Here is a 7,456-nt window from a genome sequence, read left to right as displayed (position 1 = left end):
TGAAGATTTGAAATTTTAAAAATAGGTAAAATTTGAAAATTTCAAAACCGTTGAAATTTTAAATTTTCTAATATTACAAAAAAATTACTTTTCCCTTAGCTAAATAACATTTCCAAATCAATTTCAAATTTCCACTTATAGCATATATTAACAATTGAAAATAACATAAATACTTGACCTACCTACCTATTCCAAATATTTTTAAAATTTGATGTGCTTCAAACATCATTGCATAATTTACACAAATAGAATTATAAATAAATGCTCGAAAACCAAACAAATGCAAATAAAACAACATTTTCTATCAAAACAAGTAGAATTAACAGAGAAAGTAGGTCTCTTCAGTTTTCTTTGTTATGAATCCACAGCAATAATAATAATATGAATATTATAGTCTTGAATCATTTCAGATAAACAAAATCGTAATTCATCAATGCAAATAAAACACTTCACTTCATAAAGCACAAGATAATAAATGGAAAACTTTTAGACTGTATAAAGCTTTTAGTTATATAAATCTGGTGGTCTGTCTGTTGCAAATGCAGAGTTTCTTAAGCTTCTTAAGACCTCTTCTTGGTTTGAACCAGAAGGATGGCTTGAAGCCGGATTTTACAGAACCTAACCTCATTCTCGAGGCACGACACTTAGCATTGAGTTATATGCCGTTTACCTTCAAGAATCGACGCATTAACTGCCATTTTGAAGATGATACACTAGATACAGGTAGATAACGCGATAAAAGGCATACTAAAGGATCCTCTGGATTAACAAAACTCTCAGTAGGTTCAACAACTCACAAAGGTTCATCTTCAGTCAGCAATCACGTTATACACCTTAATTCCATCACGGTATGTTGTCAACATTGTGCAAATCCTTGTCATATTGACATGCACTCTATTTAATAGATTTAGATATTGGTCTCTGATGGGAATCGAACCCATATAGTCACAATAGAGTGATCTAGATATCCAATACGATGTCTAACTACTCGACCGCAGAGGTCATACTATATCACTGGCAGATTCGTCTATATAGGACTCGATACTCCAGATTTCACTGTTCTCAGACAACAGGGTGAAGTGCAAGACACCAGAGTACACTAGGGTGCTGTAACATTCAGTTCCTAACTGCTTATGAGTTGAATATCCATCTTTAGATTAGTAGTACAATTTCGAAAATTTTCCTTCAAATCTAACCGAACTTGATTAGCTTTTAAATAATCATCCTTATTTACATATGAGTTCTTGAGACTATATTCATCAAGAATAAGCTGTAAGTGTGCCAATTTGTGATCCATTATTTATTGCCTATGGAAATGGTTCGAAGTGAGCTTAAGAAACATTTTTTCTCTTCACATTTTATGCGTTATCCACTCGAGTGTTGTTGCTTTTATGCTTTCCATTTTTAGTGGTTGATTTTTTCTTTCCTTCTTCCTCTTATTCCTTTCTGTTCTCACTTTAGCACTTCGTTTTGAAAAAAAAAACAGTAAGAAGAATGGAAAGAATGAGAAGTGGGAAATACAAAACATCGTTGTACTTTTTATTTTTTATTATTCACACTGAAATACTTAAAATATCAACGATGAGGAAGTGAGTAGAATATAAAAAGGCAATCCGAAACATTCATCAAAAAAGCTTTACAATTGAGCCAGTGAGAAGCGATAAGAAGCAAGTGTTTATGGTGAAAAGTGTTTAAAAGGAGCTTTTTATTGAAGCAATTTAACTTGGGGGTCGTTCACTTATGGAGTTACGTAAAGAAAATATGAGTTTATAGACCCGTCTCTCACATAAAAATTTGACGTTCCCTTGACAAGTTGATAAAAAAAAGAATAAATTCGAATATAATGTTCGAAAATTCAAATTTGAATTCTCAAAATCCGTTAATTTTTCGAAAACTTCGTAGGGGACTGTGCACTGAGGGGTCGTCCACTTAGTATGTAACGCAAGAAAACACGAATTCGAACATAAACTTTGAAATTCAATTTTAAATTCCCAAAATCCGTTATTTTTTTCGAAATTTGCATAAAGGACTGTTCACTTAGGGGTCGTTCATTTATTACGTAACGCTTTTAAAAGGAGAAGGTAGAAGGGCGATTCATTTGGGGGTCGTTTACTTATTACGTCAACCTTCCAAGGGGAAAGGGGTATGAAATTATGTTACGGATTGGACAATGGGAGGTCAAAATGTCGATTTTTCCGCGTTACGTAATAAGTGAACAAACCCTTAGCGAACTTCTATTGTTTAAATGCAATTTACCACCTCTATAATTTCACTCCCTGCTACGTAAGTTAATTCAAATCTCAAAAAACCGTTAAGTTTGCTCAAAATTCTGCCAAATCTGCTTAAGAACAAATTCTAACCTCAAACTCTTCAAAAACATTTAAATCCACAGAGAAATCAAACAAAGAGCTCATCGCCGTCTGTGTAAACTTTTAAAAACAGCCCAAAGCAATTCATAAATTTAAATGAAAAGCTGCTTTAAAATGTAATTTTGATTTACACAAAAGGTATACCTTGATACTGATGTCGAGGGTAGATTTGTAAATAAAATGACAGAATCCAAATCTTGTTATTAAAAAATGAAAGTTATGTCGTGAGAGTCTCTTTTTAAGAAGCATAATCATAATAAATATATCTTCCAAGAATGTAGCAAGTAGAGAGGATTGCATGAGTCGCTGGTTAAGACTAAATTTTATTTATTGGAATGGATCATGGCGCATTTGTTTGAAATGGGGTTTTTGTGTTATGCTTAATACTTAAAGGTTTTGAATGTTGGGTATAAATTTAGGAGTTAAGTACGGATGCTGATCTCTTGAGGGAGTTTCAAAACACCAATATTGTACCGTACTTAATACAAAGTAGATTTTATATTTGGAAGTATTGTTTTGTGCTCTAGATAAACACTTGTGACGTAAGTGTGGCAGTGAAATATGTTATTGACGAGCAATTGCTTGAAAAAACTCGTGATTAGGTTGGTAGAAAAGATATTTTGTAAATTCGTAACAAACTGACATGATTTGAGAACTTACGGTAAATTGTTGGCTGCTGCAAGTCTTGGCAGTCAATTTGTAACAACTTTAAGCAATTTAACACTTCACTAAACTAATTTAAGTAAGTTAAAATAAATATTTTGTATGACTTTTGTATTAAAACTTTAAATCAAAACAAGGGGCAGTCAACTAGTTACAACAAACTTAAAATTCAAAATTCAAATGACCGTTAATGGGTTTTTTCTTACTTTCCAGAGCTATGCAAATGAAAAAGGCGTGGCTTCCATAAGGCTGTAAATTAGGAGTTACTTCCATTTTGTCTTAATGAAAGAGCTTTAACGGAGCCTTAGAGCAGTGATGGACAACTTCTGCACTTTGAGACACAAGTGTGCCGCCTAAATATTTTGGAAACACCAAGTTCTTTGCCATTTTGGTCAAAGCTTACCACCATGGTGTGCCGCGGAAATTAAAAGGTTGTCCACCACTGCCTTAAAAGCTCCGTAGCGAAGCTAACTTCATTTGTGTTGCTCGGGAAAGAGAAAAAAATTCAAAATTACCTTAAAAACACTTTAAAAGTTTAAATAAAGTAATTAAAAAGCAACAAAAGTTAAGGAAACAACATTGAGGATAATAAAAGACCTTCCTTGACACAATTCTCAAGTTCCACCCATCAACTATAAAGTGCTTAATTAATTATTTATTCAGTGGAGTTTAAAAAATTAGCATAATCACCCAGGTAAGACTTAAATTTCATCAATTAAAAAACTTTGTAACAACTTTTATTTTTGTTGTTGTTGTGTCCTAAATAAGTCAGTCAAAAGAAGACTACATCCAGGGCAACAACAAATAAATTCATAAACATTGCAAGGACTTTATTGCTTATTATTCAGATGAAGTTGTCTTTGGGTCGCAATTTATATGAAGAAAAATTGTGGACGAAGATGAAGATGAAGGAAGAACAAGAAAGAAGAAACAAGTGCAAAACAGATTAAAGTTGTCCGAAATCACTTTGCATTAATTAAAAGTAATTGCAGAAAGTTATACCACGAATAAAGTTGTGCTTAAATTATCTGGAAAACCACTATGGAATTCTGTTAACAAAAACCTTAATTTTACATACGGGAATAATTATTAGTTTAATCACTTACGACACGAATGTCTTACCTTGTAATTAATGCTTATATACTTGTTTCTTTGAACTAATTCAAACAAAAAAAAGTTCTTGTTAAAGTTTCACATTTAGCACAATTGTTTCTTCTTGTTTGCACTTCAATTAGTAAGATTCTCATCAATCTGCTAATTTAGTTCAAACTTGGGAATCTTGTGCATTTTGAGAAGATGAAAAAGAATGCATTTAAAATTTTAACGGTTTTATGTGAATTTGAATTTTAACGGATTATTTGAATTTGATTTTGAGAATTTGAATTTCAACGGTTTTTGTGAGTTCGAATTTCAACGGTTTTTGTCAATTTGAATTTTTACGTTTTTTGTCAATTTGAATTTCAACGGTTTTTGTAAATAAGAATTCCAACTGCTTTTATGAATTTTAATTTTAACGGTTTTTGTGAGTTTAAATTTCAACGGTATTTGTGAATTTGAATTTCAACGTTTTCTGTGAATTTGAATTTTATCGGTTTTGGACAATTTTTTTAAACGGTCATGGTGAATTTGAAATTTAACGGTTTTTGTCAATTTGAATCTTTTTTTTTTGAAATTTTAAATCTTTAAAAATTCAAACATAAACAAATATTGACCAAAAGTGCAAGAATGTAATTTTCCCATCAAAGCAATCATTCCTTATCTTCCTCAAATAAATCTCAATAGAGCAAATAACTTAAATGGTTTCCTCATGACCATTTTTGATGAGTTTGTTGCTTTTTATTTGTTTTCCAGCAGCAGTGCAAAACTTTCCATCCTCACTCTCCATTCGGTAGCTTATTGCTGTTTCAGTAGAAAAGTTTTCCGTTCACATTGTGATGAGTTTATGACTTTATTTCATTCAATGATTTTAGCTCCGTTCTCATTTCTGGGGTTGAAAAAGTAAATCCTTCAGATGACTTTCAGTTTTGTTCTCGAAGAGTTGCTGTTTTTTGGTGTATAAGGAGGATATTATACAGTGGAAGACAATATTTTACTTTTTGTGACACTTAATTACTGACTTACTTTGCTGACCGTACAGATCAAGTGTGATCCATGGCTTCCCTAAGTCGGCGCCTGTAGCCGGTTCTATCGCTGGCTATATTACCGGCTACATAGCTGTCTATATTACCGGCTACATCGCTGTCTATCGCTTGCCAATTACCGATTCAAAGTGTACTATTTCTATCTACAACTTCTTTCCATGAGTTCTTTGGCCTACCACGTGACACACCTTGGTGATAAGCCTCATGGCATTTTTGGCGATACACTAGTACCCCGCAGCACACAGGTTGCCCACCACTGATATAACATAAATTTATGAATTATTGTTAAGTCTTAACAGTTCCAGAAACATTACCGCTTGATTTAAGAAGAAGAATGAAAAGTCAAGACCCTGTTGCACGTGGAAGTTCATTGTATTAAACATTAAGTACGTCAATCACGTTATGTTTTTTGTTTTGTTTTTTAATCTTTTCGAAAAAAGAGTAAGTAAACACATGATTAATTTTGGAATAGTATATAAACGACGAATGATTTGACTTGATGACATTATTGTCTAGCCACAATCTGAGTAATACACATCGAAATTATTTAGCATAACGTAAAGCCTGATAACGATGATGAACTTAATTTTGTAAGTAAATTCTTTAAAAAACTTAATGTTTGTTGCTTAATTTTCCCATAATTCTCAGGTTGATCAACGTCATCATTATTTTTACAACAGTCACTGCCAATCGTCTTGGATGCGATTATGGTTGGTCAAAGACCAAATGTCAAGCTTATGATTTGGTCATTGATTCAAGAAAAACATCAATGATCGCTATGATCCATGGAGATCATATGAGGAATATTAATTTTAATGACATCGATACTTTTAAAGTTTCTCACAAAACTGTAAAATATTTTCCACGTAACCTTGAAACTTTCTTTCCAAAGATCGATAGTTATTACATCCATTTCTGTGGATTGACAGAAGTTACACAAAATGATCTTAAATCCTTAGTGAATCTTGAGATTTTAGATTTATGGGGAAATGAAATCGAAACAATTCCCGAGAATCTATTCAAATTTAATCCAAAATTAAATCACATTTCCTATACTGATAACAAGTTAACCTTTATTCATCCAGAGGTTTTTAATGAGCTGAATAACTTAGAAACATTGTATTTAGACAAAACTAATGATTTCGATTGGGAACCATGTGATAACATAAGAATTGAAGATAATCGAACTGCTGTTTTGAAGGCGATACGTAAATTGAATCCTAGATGCTTTCCATCAAGTCATAAAGAATAATTTGTAAAAATTGGAATTTTGTTAATTACTCAATAAAATATAAATTAATTTTTGTTAAGTGTACTTAATGCTTTTTTCCCTTACAACCCACGGTTCGAGTCCCACTCGGATCTAGTTGTGTGAGTAAATGTATTTTTTTTCTGTAGAGCCTAAGAAGTGCTATGGTTCCGAACAATACATAAATATATGTGCAAGAACATGATTGATTCCCGGGATAGATGCCATTTCCAACTACGTTCCTATGTCTCGACAGAAACGGAGTTGCTATATTTTAACAGGAGATAATGGGAACGTAGTCGAGAGTGGCATCTGTCCCGGTAATCAATCTCGGTCTTGCACATTATGCAATTATATCAATCTAGTCTTGAGACTCCATTCTTAGACACATTAAGGAAACGAGTAAGGGGTAACTCACTTATTACGTCCTCTTTTTAAGAGGCAGGGGAAGTTTTTGGCTCTCTTAGCGATAAAACCAGCTTTAGGCATTATCTGAGGCAGATCATGGATAACAATCCGCTTGATTTAAGAAGATGAATGAAAAGTCAAGACCCTGTTACACGTGGAAGTTCAAAGTATTGAAAATTAAGTACGTCAATCGTCCTGTGTTCTTTGTTTCTTAATCTTTTGGAAAGTATATAAACGACGGAAGATTTGCCTTGTTACTGTCTATTTGCAATCTGAGTAGTACACATCGAAATACTTTTGCACAAAAGAAGGCCTGATAAAGATGATTAAAATATTTTTGTAAGTAAATTCTTTAAAATTCTTGAAAAAATTTAAATCTACAGCCACCTATCCATATTTCCCAGGTTGATCAACATCTTCATCATTTTTACAGCAGTCACTGCCAATCATCTCGTATGCAAGTATGCAGAAAATGATTGGTTCTACCACCTGGGTTACCCCTATAGATGCCAAGCTGATAATTTGATCATTGACTCAAGAAAAACATCATTTGTCGCTATGGTTCATGGCGATCATATGTGGGATCATAATATTGATGACGTCATTGCCTTTAAAGCTTCCAACAA

At 32.8% G+C, this 7,456-nt stretch overlaps 1 long non-coding RNA gene across 1 annotated transcript; it reads left to right on the top strand.

Annotated features, from left to right (window-relative positions):
• Positions 1 to 5,663: 5,663 nt before the first annotated feature.
• LOC139097550 (uncharacterized) lies at positions 5,664 to 6,479 on the top strand. Its single transcript, XR_011545079.1, has 2 exons — positions 5,664 to 5,763; positions 5,822 to 6,479. It is a non-coding gene; the product is annotated as an uncharacterized lncRNA (long non-coding RNA).
• Positions 6,480 to 7,456: the final 977 nt, after the last annotated feature.

Source organism: Chironomus tepperi, unplaced genomic scaffold (assembly GCF_022539635.2).
Source record: "Chironomus tepperi strain 1889 unplaced genomic scaffold, CSIRO-AGI_Ctep_v1 contig_424, whole genome shotgun sequence".
NCBI classification, from domain to species: domain Eukaryota; kingdom Metazoa; phylum Arthropoda; class Insecta; order Diptera; family Chironomidae; genus Chironomus; species Chironomus tepperi.
Note: the sequence above shows the minus strand (reverse complement) of the source record. Positions and strands in the feature narration are given on the sequence as shown.